Genomic DNA, 23,595 nt, shown 5'->3' with positions numbered 1-23,595 from the left:
ATGATGTGAAAGGGTAACTATATATTTGATCCTTGGAAACATCAGTCACTGGATTTTATTGAGTTGGAGTAGGACTGGCATGATTAGACATATCACTGGCAGAAGGACTCATAGAATCTTGAAGTAAATATATTTTTGCCAATAGTTTTCTTTTTAAAAATTGGATTCCAGTTGTCATGTCTAATTCCTGCTGCAGTGAAGAGCTTCTTAGGATGATTGTTCCTACTTTGCTCCCCTTTTCCTATTAGTCCTCTTGTCAGTTCTCATTGGCCTCTCTTTATTTATAGCACTATGAATAATGAGCCAGTAACCTATCTTGCTAGGTAGACACATACACATTTTTAATAACATCCTGTACTGCACAGAGCATCTGTCATTTTTTTCCAGCTTCTGGAATTTTTCAGTTTATTCAACTGACTTAGACATTATAGCACTTAGTGTTAAATGACTAGTTCTATGAAATGTCCTAATAGTTATTTTTTTTATCCATTATTGTTCTTACTGAGGGAATGTGTTAGGTGAGTACACAAAGCTTTCATTAGCATTCCAAACCATGGGGAGTTTCATTCCTCATGAATGTCTATTGGACATTTTAAAGAAGCTAGTCCCTGATCTAAGTCTCCTGTAAGGATTCTAATAGCAACCCTCATCAATAAAAGCAGTGTAATTACTCTTCACAATAGATCATCTTCAGTCTTGCAAGGTGGGTGAGTCAGTGAGGTACAGTCAATGCTCTTCAGAGGAAAAAAAAAAACCTTTCCAGAGAAGCAAGTAATTCTTCTCTTGTGATTAGGACAGAATTATACTATTTAAGGATTAATATGTTCTACAGTTTATGTCTGTAAAGAAAAGACTCTAAGAAAAAAAGATAAAAAGTTTGGCACTGGCAGAGGATGCTATTTAAAATTCAGAAGCTAACATTCTACTAATGGCTGCCCAAGACATAAAGGCAGGCAAGCATAGGCTTGCTACTTGTGGGCTCCCATTAGAAAGATAATTATCCCTGGGGTTTGGAGAGAATTCCTAGTACATGCAGAACTCCATTGGTGAAAAACACAGGCATTTCCTAGACATCATTATGGTGGAAATGAATATTTAGACTCTTTAACAGGTCTCGCCAAAGTAAATCATAAGGTCTTGGAGTGAGCTATCAAATGGGTGTTCAGGGATAGAAATAGACTGCAATCTCTACCTATTCATCATTTTTGTGTCTTAGATGACAGGAGGCACATAAACAAAGACTGATACTGCTATCTTAGATTATGATTTCTTAGATGAAATCTTCATATTCAGAACCTATGTCCTATTATTATCCAGCACTTATGCTTCCAAAATATTCTATAATCACTTAGTCATTCTCCTCAGCTGGCTTCCAAAATCAGCAATAAGATTTGCTCATTGCTCTCTTGGGATCCCTTTTCTGTTAGAGCTTGACATGGATAGGGACTTCATGCTGAGTCCTACTCCCTGAGAAGAGTGAAACCAAAGACCAGAGAGCTTTATGAGCCCTTTCTCCAGCACTATTTTGGGGTTGTGAAATCAAGTCAGCCTCACCAGTTCCATAACATATTGTGATACAGAGTGGGGATTGAATTCACAACAATAAAAGCTTAAATTGAAATGGTAGCAGCAATCAGTAAACTGAATACCTCTAGGTCGCTCACTCAAAAAATTATTGATATAATTTCTATTCAGTTATTCATGTGTGTTAGGTTCCAGCTATCCTTATCCCAGTAAAATGTAAGCTCCCTAAAGACAGAGGCTATGTCTCACTGAAACATTTGTATGCCTACCACCCTAGCACATAGCAGGTGCATATCAATGTTTGCTGAACTAAATCAATATCATATATAATGAAATAAATGTAGTTTGGGGCAATATAATTTCCTCTTATCAGAGAAAATAGGACTCATAAAGTCAGTTAGGCTTAGCACTGTGTTCCAAGGCTGAATGAAAGTGAGGAACATTAGGAAGCAAAGCCACAAAGGATAGAAAAGAGAATGCCCTTTAGAAATAGCTAATTTTGAAAAATGAAAGAGAAACCCAATACATTTTACCCCTAATTCTAGAGTAAGAGGATCTGGATTCAAATATCATCAATGAAATCTATTTCTAATGAGACCTTATAAAATGAGGCAAGTGAAATAGATAGTCCTCCATTTCAAGGAAACTTATTCTGAGATAGGAATCAATTCAGATGAACTCAAATTGTAAGTTGCCAGGAACTCTGTAGTCACCATTAGTAGCAGACATATGCATATGTTCTGTCCAGAGCAGTCCCAAGAAAAATTATGAAGTCTGAAAAGATCATCTTCAGATCCATTAGTCTTCCCTTGTGTTGGGAGCCAGGGTCTCTAAGCTGTTTGACACAGTCTCAGCAAGAAGACTCAAGGCAGTCACACTGCCTGATGGAACATTTCCTTCTTCAATATATATAGGGATTTCCTGCATACCAATATTTATAGGTTTATTATTGATTGCAATATTTACTCACTCTAATAGTGGAATGACTATAAAGGAAGGGTTTCAGAAAAATTCATTGAATAAAACAGATTATAAATTCTGTCCAAATTTAACAGGACTGCCTCTCCCTGAGGCATACAAAAGGCTTCAACATTATGAAATCTCTGGAAAACCCAACACTGGGAATTCCAAGGAGATGTCAGAATATATATATACAGGGAAAACAGATACAAGATGGGTCAGATAGAATTCCAGGGAAATTAATAGTTTTGCCCCCTTACCAACAGAAATATATGAAAAAGATCATGAGAAAACAGTTAGTACAGGTGACCAATATGTGAATTCCAGTAGCCTTAGTTCCATGGGAAAGAATAAAAAAGTCAAAGAAACTGTGGCTTCTACGAACAAGACCTGAAAGAAAAAATGGTTATTGTAAGAGTTAACAGATGGGTGGACAAGCATAAAGACCCTCACTATAGATTGTTAAGGAAGTGTATCGAAAAACATTACTTACACAAAAAATATAAAAAATTTTCCATTAAAAGAATTGCTTAATTAATAACTGTAAATGAATTAACAATTATACAATGTAGTAATAAATAAGGTAACAGACAGGTTGAGGTCATCATGGTCTGAGTAGGGATAAGAAATCAATTAACTATATGATTATTAATTAAACTAACTATATGATTATTAATTAAACTTGTAATCACATGATTAAAACTTGTAACCATATGAACTATATGACTGATGATAAAAATTATACACTTTTGTAACCAAGGAAATGATCTTAGCTTGCTTGCAACATACATGATTCTGAGACTATAAAAATAAATCCAAGCAGCTGACAGTCAGTCAACCTGCTCCTGCCTTTACCCACTTGTTGACTCAACTCATTTAGCCGACTCTATCCCTCCTGTCAGGTTCCAAGGACCCCGCAGAGGCTGGACCCCCGCACCCTTGTTGATTCCCCACTTTTCTGTCCTCTTCCGCCCAAAATTCCATCATGTTGCCTCTTCTAATCCAGAGCTCCCCAATACAACACTCTCTCTGAATTTGCCTTTTCTGGGATCATTATAAATATCTCTTACTTTCCCCATAATTTTATTTGTTTGTTTGATTTTCCAATTATAGAGATACTTTTCAACATTTATTTTTGTAATTTTTTTTTCCTTTCTCTCCCCCCAGGTATCTGATATGGGTTATACATGGACAATCCTGTTACCCATATTTCCATATTGGTCACACTGTAAAAGAAGAATCAGAAAAAAAGCAAAAACTACAAGAATGAGAAAAAGCATAAAACAAAATTTACAAGGTGAAGGTACTATGCTTTGATCTGCATATAGATTTCATAATTCTTGCTCTGCATGAGGAATTTTCCCTATAATTTGTTAAGGAGTAAGAGAATGTTAAAACTGAAATAAACTTTAATGTTCAAAAATACATCTTCCCTTATTCATTTTGCAGATAAAGATATTTTTATTTATCTAAGACCAAGATCACATCATTGGCAGAACCAGTGATCTTTCCATTTTATCCTGGTTGACATTTGAATAAAATATCAGTACTCTGCTACCTGCTAGCTAATCTTATAAACTAATATTCAACAAAATATTAATTAACCCTAATCAGTTTAACCTTGGAAAATACAAATGTCCAGGACAGAATACAAATATATTAAGGATCCCATCAATAATCATGTTATTCTAATTATGCATAAGGAATATGCATATTAGACCAATATGAGTATGTGGTCCATTGGGATCCATGCAACATCAAATCATCTAGAAGATTTCTTAGTCATTAGTTAGACTCCATGTAAAGGATTTATTGGAATACACATGAGCAAATATGCCACAGGATAAGAAGATCCTGGTGGGTTGAAGCTATATCATTAGATAGAGAACACAGACTCAAATCAGTGGGATCCCAGATTCAAAAAAGTAGAAGTAATCAGTTAATATTTTAGCCCTTAAATGGCATATCTGCACTAACTAGAACCTCCAGAGAAAAGCATCTTTATCCAAAAGTATAATCCTAATAGTAAGAGTTGTCGAGCTTTCTAACAAGTCAGAGATTTTAGGGGAAATGAAGATCTAATTATTCAGACCACAGTTGACTGCTTACTTTGCTTACAGAGAGAGCCAGACAATCTTACCTCAGCAACTACACCTGACAGTTATAGAAAATTCTGATGGTTTCATCACTTCGGATATTTCTGGCAGAGCAGAATACAGTGAGGCAGTTCTAGATCTCAAACTATTATATAGAGCAGTTATCACTGAATCATTCTTGTACTGGTTAAGAATAAAGGGAAGTTTGTCAGTCAAACAACATACAAAAAGCAAATTAGAATACCTGCCAAGTATTTGATTTGCCAAAGACCTCAATTCTCTATCCAACCAAAAATTCCTAAAAAACTGGGAACATGGGCTAGTAAAAACTAGGTATAGAAAAGTGCCTTATACAATATACTGAAAAAAATACAGAATGGATACATGAATTAGACATTAAAAGTGATATTATTAGCCAATCAAAGGAACAAGGAAGAAATTACCTTTCAGTTCTATATGGATGAGGAAAAAGTTCTGGCTAAAACAGATATTTTACATTTGTTTCATATATTTTAATCTCATTCTGGATATTTTATATATTTATATTCCAGTGAAGGAATTTATTTTGCTTTACAGACATTATACATCTCCACTGCAAGGGTTTTGTTTTTCTTCTTCTTTTCCAGTGGGGGTGGGGGAAGAGAAAAATTAATTATAGTTAATTAAAAAAATTTAAATGAACAAAATGAGATCCTCAAAAGTCAGAAGGCAGCACCACTACAGCATGACCTTATTCTCATAATTAAACCTGAGTATCCCAAATTCTCTTCTTCCTTTATTCCTGACTAGCATTGCCCAAGCCAAAAATCATTCTCTTGTGTACCAAGTGAAGAATTAGGCTCCCTTATTCACTAGACTGTTAATGAATCTAAATCAATAGCAAATACAAAAAGTTTGGGAAGAGAGAAGTGGAGCAGGGATGCCAATAAACTTAAATGATCATCTCCTGAAAAAAAAATTAGGAGGCAACTTTCAACTTTTACTTTCACCACTTTTAATGCACTCTTCACCCTCTCTGAAGCATCTCTCATAGACACTGTCACCTTAAATAGTCACGCTCAATAGAACTAAAGGATTTGGTAGGAATTTACTGTTTCAATGTCATTGGTAGGACAGAGGGTGTGCTGAGTGGATCATCAATCACTTACATGCTCTTAGCTGAGTCTAAGAACAGTGTATCCAGACATTTGCAATAGAGATGCAAAGTCTGTTTTACAACATAGCACATCCATAGGCATTTATTGTCTTTCCAAGAAGCATGTCAGTAGATACTAATTAAAATGTATTATAATTCTCTCAAAGTATATTGCCTTGTAAGTTATTGTCTTACTAACCATGAACAATAAAGCAGGAGCAGACAGGTCACACTTTGCATATTAATTCATCATTTAGAGGGATTTTGTGATGCTGGCTCAGGTAGATGCTAGCAAGTAGTCAGGAAGATAAATCAGCCTGTCTAATTATTCACAAAAAATCATTTTTGTGAACTTTATAATTTAAAATACTTAGTCAAGTTACTGACAATCACTCAACAAGACAGAAAACATTTGAAGGAGTCATTATGCTTTCCAGAAATGTTTGAATTTTTTTTTTCAGTATAGTATCAATATCTATCTGACTACTATGGATTCTCACAAATTCTTTTGATGGTATTCAGGAAGAAAATAACAGGAAGGACATAAATAAATGATTATTTTTTTAACATAAATAACAGAATGTATTCATCCAAATTAATATTCCCCCCATTAAAGTAGTCACATTGGGAGGTTCTTTATTTTAACTAATATCTTCCATTGCCCTATATCTCTTTGAAATTCTTTTTTGGAAATTCCCACTAAAGTCTATGGCACTTTCTTTTTAAATGTAGTCAAAAGATGGTGTAGATCTACACTTTTTGAAGATAAATTTGATGTTGGAAATTTCCCCAAATTCCTACCAAATTACTAAAACAAAGAATAAGGAAATAATTCACTGAGTAAAATTGTTTGTGATCAAAAATGAAATATTACTATCAAATTATGAGATAGGTTGATTTTTGTCATCTTTGTTCTTACAAAGAGATGAAATTATGAATTAACTTCATAGGCATAACAGAAGAGGCATTCAGAAATGTTCTGGAAAATGGTATTAATTAAAGAAATACATAGACTCAGAAAATGACTACTAACAGGAACAAAAGACATATTTGAGTGCTAGGAAGGATCTCATTATATCATAGTTATTATCTTATAGTATTCAGCAATTTCAAATATTGCCAGAAAGTAAGTAAAATTTTATTTTATCTTTTTTCCAAAGCAAGTAGATCTCTTTTCTTTTTTATTTCTAACTCCTAAAAATCCAACTAGGGTCCTTTAAATGACAGATATTTTGAAATTGTATGTAGAAAATAAAATAACTTAGATTTGAAGGGTACACTATACAATATCACTTCACTCTTCAAAAACTTCAGTGAAATACCTTGGGATTTTATGGAGATTATATGATTTCTAAGGATCATGAGTTTATCTTGGATTATAAGCAATCCCTGATTTATACAAGGCTTGTTTTTTGATTTTAGGGTTTTTTTGGTCAAGACTGAGATTTCCTAAGTAAAAAGAATGTTCTTTATGAAGAAATTCATTCTTTCCAGCACAATAAGTGATTAGTCTGTGACCTATATCTTAGAGAATTCCTTGGGGCACTGAGAAATTAAGTTATGGTCAAGCTCACAAAACTAGTATATATCAGAACTGGACTTGAACCCAGGTCATCCTGATTCCAAGATCACTATTCACTCTGCCAAAAATTTGTTGAATTTAAAAAAATAATTTATATACCAATTGGTTGTAACTCTTAATTCACTTCCCCAGAAAAGTAGTATGTTTATGACAGGTAATCCATTCCACTAAAACCTATTTTATCCAAAAAGTGTGCATTTTAAATAAGAACTGGAAAAACAGTACCATGGAACTTAACCAGCAATTATTTTTATAGAAAAAAAACCTTTAAGAATTATGAGTGGAAAATCAGAATATAGGTTCACATAAGTGAGCTTCCCTACTCCCCTTTCCTTTCCCACCATTCCCTAGCCTTGAAAAACACTTTGGTTGAACAGCAAGAAAGAAGACCTACTTTAGTTCCAAGGTGCCACAAAGTCACTCCCATCTGATTCAAGATTCCACTAAAATTGAAGCTGATAGTATAAGGGTAGAGTTGTAACCTTACTGCACTACATGTTATCACAGATGACTCAGACATCTTTACTGAATCAATCAATTAATATGGACAGGGTAAAAGAAGCTCTAAATGTGTAAACAAGCTGATTGAATCCCTGTGATCCTCTTTATGAGATTTGAACCTCTTTGACCAGATCAAGAAAGAAAGCAATGTGATTAGTTGAGATCAGTGGTGATCATTGAGTCTATGTATTAAAAATAGTGAATCAACTTATAAAAACACTCTTTGATGAAACAGATGGAGATAAATATTGGAGAAATGTTCAAGGCTTATTTGTAAATAGAACCAATACAATAAAAATGAAAATATTACTTATTTTTCATTACCATATCAATTATTGTGTCTTGATTTCTCTCAAAGTTATAAATTTCCTTTAGTTCCATTCTATATCTGAAGGATTTGTTTTCCTCACAGAGCTTTCTTATCTCCTTTTCCATCTGGTCAATTCTGCTTTTTAAAGCATTCTTCTCCTCAATAACTTTTTGAACTGATTTATCCATTTGACCTAAACTGGTTTTTAACATGTTACTTTCTTCAGCATTTTTTGGATCTCCTTGACTAAGCTGCTGACTTCGTTTTGATGTTTTCCCTGCATCTCTCTTATTTCTTTTCCCAGTTTTCTTCTACCTCCCTTACTTGACTTTCAAAAACTTTTTTGAGCTCTGTCATTGCCTGAGCCCAATTTTTATATTTCTTGGAGTCTTAAGATGCAAAAGATTGGACTTTCTCATCTTCAGATTGTGTATTTTGTCCTCCATGGGACCAAAGTAATTGTCAATGGTCAGGTTCCTTTTTTTTCCTGCTTACTCATGACTAGTTTTGGGGTGCTTCCTGAGCTTTTGTGTATTATGGGGACACCCCTACATGGACCTCAGCATGTGAAGATATGACTGCTCTCCTGATCTGTTGAATGGCCACCCCCTGGGGCCCCAGAGTACAGCTGCTGGGTGGCTCCTGTTGGGTGGCCTTCTTCTGTTCCTGGGATCTGGGCTGTGCTGAGAGGGCCAAAGCCATGCTGAGGAGGACCATGCTGGCCTGGGCTTCATACTCACTCTGGCAGAAGTCTCCCTGATCTCCCAAGTTGTGCTTGGTGCTCCCTGGGGTGGTAGATCAGGAAACTGCTTCTGCTGCCGGGGTCCTGGGGCTGTTCCTGGAAGGCTGAAGCTCCTTAACTTTGGCACACTGCCACCCCCCAACCCCACGGAATAGAGCCTTTCCACTATTTTCCTGGTTACCTTGGGCTGTAGAATTGCCTCACTGGATCTTTCTGTGGGTTTTGTCTCTTGAAAATTTAGTTAGAATCATAATTCTAAGGTTTTTGAAATATTTTGGAGAGAGCACCTAAGAGAGGCTGTTCTGCCACCATCTTGGCTCCACCCCCATATCAATTAATTTATCAAATTACTTTATACCAGTGGTGTCAAATAGAGAGAAATGAAGGTCACTAATCTGAATATAAGGATACCTTTAGGCTGCATATTGACTTAATTTTAAAATGTAATATTCTGTACTTTATTGTCTTTTAAATTGTTTTATAAATTCTTAATTTCATTTTTTATCTGATTTAGGCTGTATTCTGGATCATTTTTGATACCTCTGCTTTAGACAACTGGAAATAACAGTAACAAAATTCATCTAGAGACAAAAAAGTTCAAAAAATCTCAAGAGAAATAATGGAAAAGGTGAGAAGGAAGGGTTTCTACCCATTTAATATCTTTAACTATACTACAAAGCAGTAATTATCTGTCATCCTCAGACTCAGTATAAAGAAAATTAGAGGAATCAGAAGCAAAAATCAAAATAAAACAAAATAAAACAGAAATGTATCTTTAATATGGACAGAACCAGGGATATGCATTAGGATTCCACAAGTACAAGAGTGACCATTAATATAGGATCACAGAGCAGTAATTAAAAACTGAAGTCACAAGAGGGGGAACAAAGGGCAGTTTGGAGGGTGAGAGCTTTGGGAGTGAATGGAACAGGTAGGCCAGTAAGATCAGGATCAATTTAGTTTGGTTTAGCATGGTCTAAGCTACTGCAGGACAGAGTACAAACCCAGAGGCATATGTGTAAAAGCATGATTTTGGGTCATAGTTCTTTTGGGGTATTAGATTCGGTGACTTTGGTGATTTTTATCATGTCTTCCTCTAGAAATGGGAGTTCTGCCAAAGATATAGCAAAAGCAAAATCATTAGCAAAATCATTTTCACAAATCAAAACAATTTGAAAAACAGGGAACTTGATTATGACACATATTGGAATACAATGTATAAAACTGAACTAACTTTGTAGCCTTGTGTTCAACAAACCCAATATTCCAGCTACTGAGGTAAGAAGTCATTATTTGACAGAAAACTCCTGGGATAACTGACTATCAATTGGGAAGAAATTAGATCAACTTCTCATACCACACAGAATATAAATTTCAAATTTCAAATATCATATGGTATATGAGTTAAGCATCACATTGTAGGCAGGGTCAGCTGGAGACAGGGAAATCATAAGGACTGTTGGAGATCCATTTAAATCATAAGACTTTCTGACCCAGGAATGTAAAAATAAAAAGAAACTTTATTAAAAAGATCATCACAAGTCAAAACAGATTAAAGAATTGGCAGTATAGATAGAATTAAATACCAGACAAATGCAGAGTCAATATAAAGATAGGGAAGGTTTAAAAAGTTTAACAGAAGTATTTTATCAGAATATCTACTTGCAAAGAATATTCCTTGCTTATAGGGGTTTGTTTATAAGGAAAGTATAACAATACAGAAAAAGGAAAGGATTATAACTTTGTCTCTTAATAAAGAAAAGAGGGAAAAAAGATTGCAATATTTCTCTATCCAGAATACTGTTGCTTCATCATCATAAACAAATTAGAGACAAAAGGAAGAAATTACCTCATAGTTCTATGGAAAGAGGAGAAGTTCATTGAAAATAAGGGATGGAGAAAATCATAAGATATAAAATGGTCGGTTTTGATCATATAAAATTAAGAATTTTCTACTAAAAAATTCAGCTAAACTTAGAAAAGTAACAGAAAACTGAAAGAAAAAAATCTTTGAAACCAGCTTCATTAGTAAGTGTTAGGTGGGACAGTGGATAGAGCACTGAGCCTAGATTTAGGAAGACCTGAGTTCAAATATGTTCTCAAACATTTATTAACTAGGTCCCTTGTCAAGTCATTTAACTCTTATTTTCTGATCTGTAAAATAGGGATAATAGTAGTACTTGTCTCCTAGGATTATTGTTAGAAACAAAAATAGAAACAACAATAACAACAAAGCCAGAAATAAAAGGAAAATAGCAAATGATAGAGGGACTGGAGATAAACAAGTATATTCATCTCTCCCTCTCAAACCCCCTTTTTTCCAATTATGCATTTCTTCTGAGGGGAGCCTCTCCATTCTGGGGCAAGATCCAGGCCAGTCATTATTCTTCATTCCCCTCCCATCTCAGTTCTGATTCTTTCTAGATTTAATCATTATATCCCTACTTCCCCCTCCCCCCATCCCTTTCATATATATATATATATATATATATATATATATATATATATATGTATGTATGTATGTGTGTGTGTGTGTGTGTGTATTGAATTCTCCCATTATAAAAGAAGATCCTTGATGGCAGAGATTGTTTTTCTTTTTAATTGTATTTATATTTCCATAGATTAGCAGGAGTGTGGCAAATGTAAGTACCTGTTTCCTTTGTTCTTTGAGGCACTCTTGGTGGCTCTGTGACTTGGTTCAACCATTATGGAAAGTGATTCAGAACTATACTCAAAAAAAAGTTGCTAAACTGTCAATACTCTGATCCAGCAAAACCATTATCAGACCTTAGCCAATATCCCAAGAAGATCAAAGGAGAAGGAAAAAGTCTCAATGGGTATAAAAATATTGATATCATCTATTTCTGTGGTGGCAAAGAACTGGAAACTAATAGGGTGCCCATCAGTTGCAGAAGAACTAGACAAGTTATTATATATGAATATAGTGGAATATTGTTGTAAGAAAAGAAGACACAATTTCATAGAAATCTAAGAAGACTTATATAAAATGAAGCAGAGTGAAGTGAGCATAAAATTTATGCTATGATACCTCCTTTGTAAAAATGAGCAATTCTGATAGACTTAAGTACTTTGATCAATAAAATGATCTTGATTCCAGAGTAACCACCCAAAATAGAAGTGATAGGCTAATATGCAGAATGAAACATATTTATTGGTCAGTGAAGGGAAATTTGTATTGCTTTACTATGTAATTTAATTCTTTAAAAAATCAGTCCATCAAATTGCAGATCAATCTACAATTTACTATATTCAGAAACTGAAAATTCCAGTTCAAGAGAAAATCATTTTTAGAATTATGTGGAAGAGATAGCTTTCTGTCTCTCTCACCTGATGTCTATCTCATTATTCTTCCACTGATCACATCCTCAAAGAGACCAGACAAATAGGAATCAGCACATCAAGTTGGGATCAGAAAGACTAGACCAGTAAGAGACACATATCTGTTGTCTGTCATACCAGTAAGAGATTGTCACACCAAAGACAAAGAGATCTAGAATGAGTTACTCTAGGAGGGAGGAAGTTTCAAGGAACATCAGCCTTCACGCTAGAGAAGAATTTTGGCTATGGATTACAGAAAAGATTTTTGGGACCATAACACACCTGGAGTTGTGAATTGTCCTTTTGTCATATGAGTGTCCATTCTATGTGTCTCATTACTGTGTGTGTCTCACTACTGATGCACACCAAGACACCCACTTTTCCTATGGACTTACAGAAATCTGTGGGAGAGGGTCACACAAGATTTGAAGGGTATTGTCCAACCATTCTTGCTAAACCATTTTATTAAGTCATTTTTCTAATTACAAATTTATGCCATCTTAATAAAAACCTTTTCTAAAAGATTATTTGTGTCAAGTGGTTGATTATTCATGTCAAACTCAACAGTGCAGACCTGTGAATTACAGTCCTAGAAACCTAGCTCTTCCCTTAGAACCCTAAGTAGTAACCACCCCCTTAGAAAGCCCAAACTGTGATGTAAGTATAGGATGGAGGAGTGGCCCCAGAGGAGGAATAGCACTAAAAAATTCTTGAGAATGAGGGAGATAACCATCCTTGGGGGTCCGAGTTTTCCTTTTGATTATTTTATTTTAACTGTTTATCTTGTCATCCCCTGTCCTAGCCTTCCAAGGACTCTAGAAATGATCCACTTGCTTCTCTTTCATATAAGTCAGTAGGGTTGCTTATCACTTTTCTAATCATCCAAAGAGTAGATATACATATAGCCTTTTTTCAGATTTTCTAAATTGTTCTTTGTGCTTCCTCCTTTTTACCCCACCACCTCTACTACAAAGAGACATAGGTACACATAATAATGAACAAATAGGCAGGAAATTTATTACAAAAAATTTCTTCCTTTACATCTTCATTTTTTTTAATTTTCAGACCTGGAAAGGAAAAATAAATTTATGAATACTTAGTCAATTAACATTTATTAAGTGTCTACTATATGCTAGAAAGTGTACTAAGCACAAGTGACCCAAAGAAAGACCAGAAAAAAATAGTCTCTGCCCTCAAGGAATTTAACAGTCCAGTGTGAGTTTGTAGAAACAATGTGCTAACAACATATATATGAAATGGAAATTGAGTGGATGTCCATCAATTGGGGAATGGCTAAAAAAGTACAGTACATGAATACTATGGAATATTATTGCTCTATAAGAAACCATAAATGGTTGGATTCTAGAGAAACCTGGAATAAATTACTGGATCTGATGCTGAGTGAAGGGAGAAGAACCAAGAGAACAATGGACATATTAATAACAACATTGTGAGATGATCAACGTTGATGGAAGCACTCCTCTCAGCAGTTCAAGGAGGTAGGACAACCATATTAGACTGGCTATAGACAATGTTATCCCCATCTAGAAGGAAAAAACAAAACAAAAAACCCAACCCTTCAGAATCTGATGAACACTTTATAAAAATTATCTATGTATCTCTTTCCCTTAATCCTAATTCCTCATACTGAAAATGGCTAATCTGTAAACATGTTTATCAAAAACATATATTTACAATTTAACCTGACAGTTTGCTGTTGAGAAGAGGGGGATGGGAAGGGAGGGTGGAGGGAAATTTTGTACCTTAAAAATATATATGTGCATATGGATGAAAAAAATAAATAAATTTTTAAAAAATTTAAAAAGGTATATACAAGAAAAATAAAAATGTATAAACATAAGGTGGGCAAAAGATTAAGGACTAGGAAAAGCTTTTTCCAGTAGATGACTGGAATTAAGACTTTTTTAGACCAAAATTTGCTCAATAAAGTATAAAAACTAAGGTTTTGCTTCAATAAAGGATGTAATATAATGTCTTAAATTAGATATGTCCCTTACATACAATTAGGCATTTAGGTATCACAAGTTGTCACAGGAATTTCTTTTCTTTCATCTCTGCAATCACTTCATCACTCTTCTCTTTTCTTCCTTTCACTTCTAAGGTTGTTTCCTAGGGCAACACCCATGATCTGAGTGTTGTTCTATTAGTCCGTAGTATGTACAAGATAGAATTTTTAGTGGTATGCCTGTTTAATGGTGGTAAGGAAGCAGTGTGGGAATGGTGGAGAAATCTAATCAATAGGGGAGACATAGTTTCATAGGAGGAGTACCTTATTGGAAGTTCCTATTCATGTCCTAGCTATGTGCAACATTATAGTTTGTTTTCCATTTTAAATGCTTTACAATCTTACTTTCATTCCTTATATACACTGAGTCATCATGACCACCAATTAGCTTTTAAAGCATTCACAACTTTGTCCCTTCCTACATTTCTAGTTTTTGTATGCCATTTGTATACCATTTGTATACCCTTTCCCATACTGTGCATTCCTATGACAATGCCCTCCCTGATGTTCCCAGCATATATTCTTCCCTTTCTTCAAGGTCCAGTTCAATAGAAACATCCTACAGAATGTTTTTCTTGATTGACATCTGAAAGTAATACAATCTTTTCTAGCACTTTGTAGCCAAATTCTAATTTTTTATAAGTTATGTCTATATATACTTTATTTTCCCTAATGGATTATACAGCCTCTAAGGGCATAAACTGTATCTCATTTATTCTCAGTATTTAACATAAGGCACATCATAGAATAGGAGCTTAACATTAAGGAGGACTTGATGAATAAATGTGCTCCAAAAATTAAATCATTTTAGTCTAATGGCTCCTAATATGTGATGTTCAACCCTTCAGCATGAAGGACTTTATTTTTAGAAAAAATATCATGAGCTCATATGTCCAAAGGGCTACATATAGTTTGATCCAGCAATGCCACTACTAAGTCTATAAAAAGAAAATTTAAAAAAAGGAAAAAAGAATCTATTTGTACAAAAATATTTATAGCAGTTCTTTTTGTATTGACTAAGAATTAGAACTTGGGGGAATGTCCATCAATTGGGAAATTACTAAACAAGTCATGATATATTATTGTAATGGGATATGATTATGCTATAAGAAATGATAAACAGGATGATTTCAGAAAAGAAACTGAAAAGACTTTCACGAACTGATACAAAGTGAAGTGAACAGAACCAGGAGAACATTGCACATAGTAGCAACAAAATTGTATGATGCAGAACTGTTTATGATGTTGCTATTTTCAGCAATCCAATGATCCAAGACAATTCCAAAGGACTTTTAATGAAAAATGCTTTCTTTTAAATAGATTGAAGCATAGTATTTTTTAACTTTCTTTGTTTTTCTTTCTTCCTTCCTTCCTTCTTTCCTTTATTTTTCTTACTTTCTTCTTTGCTTGAGCTTTATGGCAAAAAATAACTAATATGGAAATGTTTTATAAGACTGAATATAGCAAATTGCTCAGAGAAGGAAAGTAGATGGAGAGAAAGAATTTGGAACTCAAAACTTTTTTAAAATGTTAAAAATTGTTTTATATGTAATTGAAAAAATTAAAATATTAGTTTTAAAAATGAAAAAAATATTAGATCAGTCACAGTGGTTAGAAGATCCTAGTTAAGAAAATGCTTAACATTTATGCAGAAATTGAATTCTCTAATATTCTATTTATAGGTATTGCTAATTGACCCCTGACCTCCTTGTGTTTGAGGAAAAATTCAGTTTACTGGATATTATTTGAATACTGAAACCACAAATCATATTACAATATCTGTGTATAGATAGGTATGTAGAGGGGAAATTTGAGAAAGAATTGCCCTTTTCTCAGAACTTTCCTAAGCCTTGGTCTTCTATCCTAAAATGTCAGTAGTGTGGAAAATTCTCCTTACTATCTTCCTTTTCTGTTGCAACTCAGTCCTACCTTTGCTAATAAGAAGCATGCTGGAATTCTATGCTTATTCCAACTTCTCACATCTTTTCAACCTCATTGATAATTCATTGATGATTCCAGGGTTATGGCCATATTTTTTGATCCATCTAAACATAATTCTTATGTCATATTATAAATGTCCTACTGATTTTTTCCATTATATTCCTAAAAGAAACAATGAAAATATTAAATTTTTCAAATTTTCCCAGAATATATTTTTCTCACAAAGCAGGGAAGCAGGGTAAATATGCAAAAAGATTCTGAGGATGACATTGAATCAGGAGTTTCAAAGGTCATCATCGAAGTCATATCCAGATGAATATTGGAACTGGAACACCTTAGCTGAAAGGGAATGAGACTGTGTGAAGAAAACAAGGAGAAGCAATTTTCACTAAGAGGATTATTTGTAGATGACCAAAATTAGGGGAAACAAGAAAAAGGTTGTGAAAGAAGTGATAGAAATAGTAGTAGAGGGGGAGCAAGAGTTAATTAATTGAGAAATATAAGATTAATCTGTCTGAAAGCTACAATTACAATTGGGTTGCTTCTGAAGACTGCAGAGATCAGATTAATTTATTTCAATTTGATATTGTAGGCTGGGTGGCCAGATTCCCATAGGAAAAGTGAGGATGAGCAAAATGAAGATTCCAGATGAATTATTTTTTAAACATTGTGTACCCTCATCAATAAAATGTTCAGCAGATTCATTTGCATTTATGCCCAAATTAGCTGTGAATTAAGCTCTCTCCCATCAAATGAAACTAGTACAACCTGATCCCAAGGATAAAATTAATTGCTAATATGTCTTTCCTCTCCAAGTCTAAGGATACAACAAGGGAAAGGGTAGGTTGACAGACCACTGGTAATAAGTTAATCATCTCCTATTCTCCTCTAGTATCACTCCCATTGTGTACTTTAGAACTCCTATTATCTTCTTGAATATTCCTTCCACCTTCTGGCTGTGACTGAAATTTGAAATTGAACTGAGGAGAGACACCATATCACTTACCTATCATATTCAATGATAGTCATTCTTCTATTGACTCAGAAACCACAGGGCCAAGAAATGGGTTTGGCATGACTCTTGCCACTGCCAGTTCTGAATTTGTTTTTGGATTCAGAACAATCTCAGATACTCTGATATTAATGGTTAGTTCATCAACAATCCAACCTAGCAAGAAAGAATACTGGACTTGACAATGGGAAAATCTGGTTTCAAATCCTGTTCTGGATTTGTTATCTTGGGCAAATCAGTTAATTTCTCTAAGCTGCAATTTCTTTATTGTTAAAATAGAATAATACCTATAATACTTACTGACTTCACAAGGATGTTATAAGAAACAAATTTGTAAATGTATTAAGTATTTTATAAACCTTAAAGCATAGCTGCCCAACCTCTGAGCTCTTCTCTTCTGCATTGCCCAACAAAAACCTGTCAAGGACCATGGATAGAATTTAGTATTTATCTATGACTACAATGTAACCCATATTACCAATGAATATAATAGTAAAATCTAATAATAGTGCATGAATGGACTTTGAGGTCCACCTGTGGATGGAACACACCTGTGACTTAACACATCATAGAAACCTTTTTCAGATATAATATGGTGCAGTGGTAAGAACATGGGACCTTTAGAGAGAAGAGATCTAGATTTTAATTCTACAATAGTCTTCATGGTGACTTCCATATATTAATCCTTCCTTTTTTTTCTCTCAGGCCTTTATCTCTGTTCTGCTGTTATTTCCCTATTTAACTAGATTTAACTCAGTGATTAGACACATCACTTTCATTTTCCTTCCTATAATCCTTACCCCTTTGGCTTCCACTGTTTCTATCCTGATAATTCCCATTCATGGAAAATCCACCCTTCTGCATTACTACCCCTAAACCATTCGTCTTTGCTAGAGAAAGCAACAAAACAAAGCTGACTGGGTTCATTACATATGAACCATCTACAATGTAGAGCTTCAAGAAACACCAGAGACCATCTGGTACAAATCTCTCACTTTACAATTAAGAAAACTGAAGCCTGGGGTGGGGAGACAAGTAAATTACCTAATGTCTCCTCTACTGTGTCCTGACTTCCCTTCTATTCCAAATCTCCATCATCCTCAACTTCCCAATTCTATTCCTCCTCTTCTCAGCATATGATCTTTCCTACTACTTTTTTTAAAGGATTATTTAACTCTACCTCCACAACTCATAAACTTTAAATATCATCTCCTCCTCACTAAGAGTCTCAATGGAGGAAGCCACAGATCTCTTTGCTAAAAGTACCTTGTCCCCTCCACATGAGCCTGCAATTCCCTCTTCTTTTTTTTGGTGACTTTGATTCTTCAATAATTCCCTTTCTCTTTCATCTATAATGTCTTTCTTTCCTTTATTTTACTGACTTATTCCTCTTTGCCTATAGGCTTTCCCTTTATCTTGCTCTCTTAATGTATTCATTTCATTTGCTCCTCTTGCCCCTCACTGCTTGTTTTCTAGAAGGATCAAATGATATTTGCTGCTTTGTTTTCCTTACCATTCACTTAACTTCTTTGCATTTTGGTTTTAATAACTTACCTACAGAAACTGCTTTTTCTCAAAGTAACTAATGACCCTCTTAATAATGTTCAATATTCCTTTTTGGTTTTCATTATTTCCAACAAACTCTATTGTATTTGAATCTGTTGGCCATCCCTTCTTCTTAATATCCTATTTCAGAACATTGTACTACTCTGAGTTCCAGAATCTTAGAAATAGAAATGACCTCAGAGGCCACTCAATACTAACAAATGTCTGAACAAGAATCTTTTCTAGAAATATATCTACTTGAAAATCTGCAGCGAGTTGAGGGGGAACTTAGGTGGGCAGGGTACACTGACCTCTGAAATAGCCCATTTTACTTTCTTTTTTTTTGCGAGGTAAATGGGGTCAAGTGGCTTGCCCAAGGCCACACAGCTAGGTAATTATTACGTGTCTGAGACCAGATTGGAACCCAGGCACTCCTGACTCCAAGGCTGGTGTTTTAGCCACTACACCACCTAGCTGGCCCCCATTTTACTTTCAATTAGGTTTGTTAGAAAACTTTTAACTTATATGTCTACTTCCACACATTGCTCCTTGTCAAGGAATGCTCTCTTTCCTTGATTTGCTCCCTGGCTTCCTTTAAGACAGCTTAAATCTCCTTTCTGCAAAAGGGCTTTCCCACCCCCACTGCTACTTTCTTCTTTAGGAGATTACCTTTTAAATACACTATGTCTTGGATGGTCATAGTTAATTCCATGCTGCCTCCTTCTTTAAAAAGTACAAAAACTGTGTTTTAGATTTTTTGATATTTCTGGTGATTTGTGCAGTTCCTGCAACTTAATGGATGTTTAATAAATGCCTATTTATTTTATTTTATATATTTAAATATATATTTGTTTTATATTTAATTCATGAAATAAAACAAACATTTCTATAAATTTATTTAGAAAAGATGACTGCATATGACACTGTAAATTTATTGTATACAACTTGTCATTCTATTTAAGTAATCATGTAAATTTCTTTTTTTCTTTTTTAATTCTCTCCCTCTTCTGACCTAACCATTCTATTAGATGTAAATATGTGTATATATATAAATAGATACAAATATTTATATATGTGGGTGCAAAATCATTTATTCAAACTTCTATTTATCAATTCCTCCTCTGGATGCAGATAACATCTTCCTTCATAGGTCTTTTGCAGTTTATTTGGGTATTTATAATAGCAATATGACTTATTCACTTTAAGTTATTCTTAAAACAATATTACTGTATATAGTATTCTCTTGGTTCTGCTCCCTTCATTGTTCATTATTTCATGAAAGTCTTTTTCTGTTTTTCTTTTTTTAAGCTTTCTTTTAGACTTCTTTTCAAGGCAATGAGATTAAGTGACTTCCCCAAGGTCACACAGCTAGATAATTATTACATGTCTGAGGCCAAATTTGAAACCAGGTTCTCCTGACTCCAGGGCCAGTGGAACCACCTAGCTGCCTCTCATGTTTTTCTAAGATCATCAAACTCAAATTTCTTATAGCACAGTTGTATTCCATCATAAGGGCAGCTAGGTGGTGCACTGGACTTGGAGTCAGGAGGACAGGAGTTTGAATCCAGACACAGACACTTGCCACTTAATAGCTGTGTGATCCTGAGCAATTCACTTAACCATGATTGCCTCACATCTAGGGCCATCTCCAGTCTTCCTGATTCTTATCTGGTCATTGGATTCAGATGGCTCTAGAGGAGAAAGTGAAGCTGGTGATTTAGCATAGTACCTCCCTCACTCCAATTCATGTGCTTGTTATGACATCGCCTCCTTGATATCATGGTCTTCTTTGAAAAACTGAAAGACAGGGAGCCAAAGCCAAGATGGCTGCAGAGAAGAACCTCTCTCCTAGATGCTCTTCCCAAAATATTTCAAGAGTCTTAAAATTATGACTCTAACTAAATTTTCAAGAGACAGAACCCACAGAGGGATGCAGTGAGGCAATTCTCCAGCCCAAGGTAACCTGGAAAATAGTGGGAAAACTTTGTTCCATGGGGTTAGAGGGTCAGCCCCATCAGAGTAAAGAAACTTCAGCTTCCTGGGAATAGCCCCAGGACACCTGGGAGCCATGGCTCCTAGCAGCAGAAGCAGTTTCCTTATCTGCACCCCAGGAAGAACCAAGCACAACTTGGAAGATCAGCAGGGAGACCTCTTCCAGAATGAGCATGAAACTCAGACCCTGAGCTCGGTCACAGTACTCAATGAACTCAGCATGACCACACGTGGCCAGATACAGGAAACTGAAGCAGGCCCATGGAGATGGCAAGCAAGAACTTCTAGGCAGCTTCACCCTGAGTGCTCAGCCCACCGAAGGTAAGGGAGTAGAGGGAGACTTCTGAAGTCTGTCCTTTGTCCCTGGAACAGGACTCTGGGGCTCTGACCACATTCAGATCCTGATCTTAGTCTAGCCACCTCCCCCATAGAACAGGAACTTCCCCCACTCAGTCCCATGGCAGAGTGGTGTATTTGTGGTCATTCACAGACCAGGAGAGCAGTCAGAGCCTCACAAACTAAGGTCGTTCCAATAAAACTCAAAAGCTCAAAACCAGACAAAGAATGGGGAAATGGGTAAGCAGGGGGGAAAAAGGAACCTGACCATTGACAAATACTTTGTCTATGATCCCAAGGAGGATAAAAATATTCAATTTGAAGATGAGGAAGAACAAGCTTCTGCATCTAAAGAGTCTAAGAAAAATGTAAGTTGGGCTCAGGTGATGACAGAGTTCAAAAAAGATTTTGAAAATCAAGTAAGGGAGATAGAATAAAAATTGGGAAAAGAAATGAGGGGGGGGAACATGAAAATGAAGTCAGCAGCTTAGTCAAGGAGATCCAAAAAATGCTGAAAAAATAACATGTTAAAAACCAGCATAGGTCAAATGGATAAAACAGTTCAAAAAAGTTATTGAGGAGAAAAATGCTTCAAAAAACAGAATTAGCCAAATGGAAAAGGAGATGAGAAAGCTCTCTGAGGAAAACAAATCCTTCAGTGTAATGGAGCTAAAGGAAGCTGATGACTTTATGAGAAATCAAGACACAATACTTCTACACCAAAAGAATGAAAAATTAGAAAGAAGTATGAAACATTTCATTGAAAAAAAAACCGATTTGGAAAACAGATCCAGGAAAGAATTCAAAAATTATTGGGAAACCTAAAAGTCATGATCAAGAAAAGATCCTTGACCTCATTTTTAAAGAATGCCTACAGGAAAATTGCTCTGATATCCTAGAAGCAGAGGGCAAAATAGAAATTGAGAGAATCTACCAATCTCCTCTCAAAAGAAATCAAAAAAAAAAACAACAACCCCCCAGAAATATTATTGACAAGTTCCAGAACTCCCAAGTCAATGAGAAAATATTACTAGCAGCCAGAAGGACACAATTCAAATATCATGGAACTGTGGTCAGGATCACACAGGACTTAGCAGCAACTTCATTAAGAGCTCGTAGGGCTTGGAATATCATATTCTGGAAGGCAAAAGAGCTTGGAATCCAACTGAGAATCAACTACCCAGCAAAACTGAACATACTCTCCCAAGGGAAAAGATGGACTTTCAATGAAACAGGGGAATTTCAAATGCTCCTGTTGAAATGACCAGAGCTGAACAGAAAGTTTGACCTTCAAGTACAGGACTCAGGTGAAGCATAGAAAGTGGATAAGAAGGGTAAATTATGAGGGACTTAATGATGATGAACTGTATGTATTCCTGCATGGAAAGATGATACTGATAATACTCATATGAACCTTCTCATTTAATAGAGCAGGTAGTAGAGCTTTTATAGATGAAGGACAGGAGAGAGCTGAATTTGAAGATATAAATATATCAGAAAAATGGAGTCAAAAGCAAAAAAGGAAATGTACTGAGAATAAGAGAAAGGAGAGGTGGAATAGGCTAAGATATTTCTTGTAAAAGATATTATTTTTTGCAATGAGCTTTTGCAGTGATATGGAAGGGGAGAAAGTGAGGGGGAATGAGAGAACCTTCACTCCCATCAGAAATGGCTCAGAGAGAACATATACACTCAATAGGGTATAGACATCTAGAGTAAAAAGGAGAGAGAAGGGGGACAGGGGAAGGGGGATGTGGGTGATAGAGGAGAGAGGGTAGATCATAGGAGAGAATAGTCAGATATAACACATTTTTGTTTTTACTTTTTTGCATGGTGCTGGGTTTGGGTGGTTTGTCTGGGACCACAGGGCTGGGTGGTTGCTGGGTCTCTGGGGTGGTATGTAGGCTTGGGGCCTCTTGGCCCCAGGGCTGGTGCTCTGTCCACTGCACCACTTATCTACCCTACAGCACATTTTAGAAGAGGGACAAAGTGAAAGGAGAGTAAAAATATAATATATGGTAGTGGGGAGGAATGGCTGGAGGCAATCAGCAACAGCAACTGTGGAAAAATATGGAAGTAACTTCTGTGATGGACTTATGATTAAGAATGTGATCTACCCAAGACAGAGCTGATAGTATCAAAACACAGACTGAAACACATTTTTTTCTCTTTCTTTTACTTTATTTCTCATGAGGTTCTATATTTTTGTGGGGGGGGGGTATTATGTTTACTCTTAAACAAGAATATTTTTAGGAATGTATAAATAAAGTCATATTAACCAAAAAAAGCAAAGATACTGGGGAGATGGGAATTCAGGGAAGCATGGAAGGATTTGCATGAACTGATGCTGAGTGAGATGAGCAAAACCAGGAAAACATTGTACACCCTAAAAGCAGCAGGGGGATGGATTTGTTCATTCCATCAGTGCAACAATCAAGGACAATTTGGGGCTGTCTGTGACGGAGAATATGATCTGTATCCAGAGAAAGAATTTTGGAGTTTGAACAAAGACCAAAGACTATTACCTTCAATTTAGGGGGGAAAGTTATCTTAT

At 35.4% G+C, this 23,595-nt stretch overlaps 1 long non-coding RNA gene across 1 annotated transcript in view; it reads left to right on the top strand.

The window, feature by feature from the left end:
- LOC141499720 (uncharacterized) overlaps window positions 1–3,774 on the top strand; it is a 44,407-nt gene extending 40,633 nt beyond the window's left edge. Inside the window, exon 3 of the long non-coding RNA XR_012471737.1 lies at window positions 3,652–3,774. This is a non-coding gene — a long non-coding RNA (uncharacterized LOC141499720). The remainder of the gene's footprint in view (window positions 1–3,651) is intronic.
- Window positions 3,775–23,595: the final 19,821 nt, after the last annotated feature.

Source organism: Macrotis lagotis, chromosome X, assembly GCF_037893015.1.
Source record: "Macrotis lagotis isolate mMagLag1 chromosome X, bilby.v1.9.chrom.fasta, whole genome shotgun sequence".
Classification (NCBI taxonomy): domain Eukaryota; kingdom Metazoa; phylum Chordata; class Mammalia; order Peramelemorphia; family Peramelidae; genus Macrotis; species Macrotis lagotis.
Note: the sequence above shows the minus strand (reverse complement) of the source record. Positions and strands in the feature narration are given on the sequence as shown.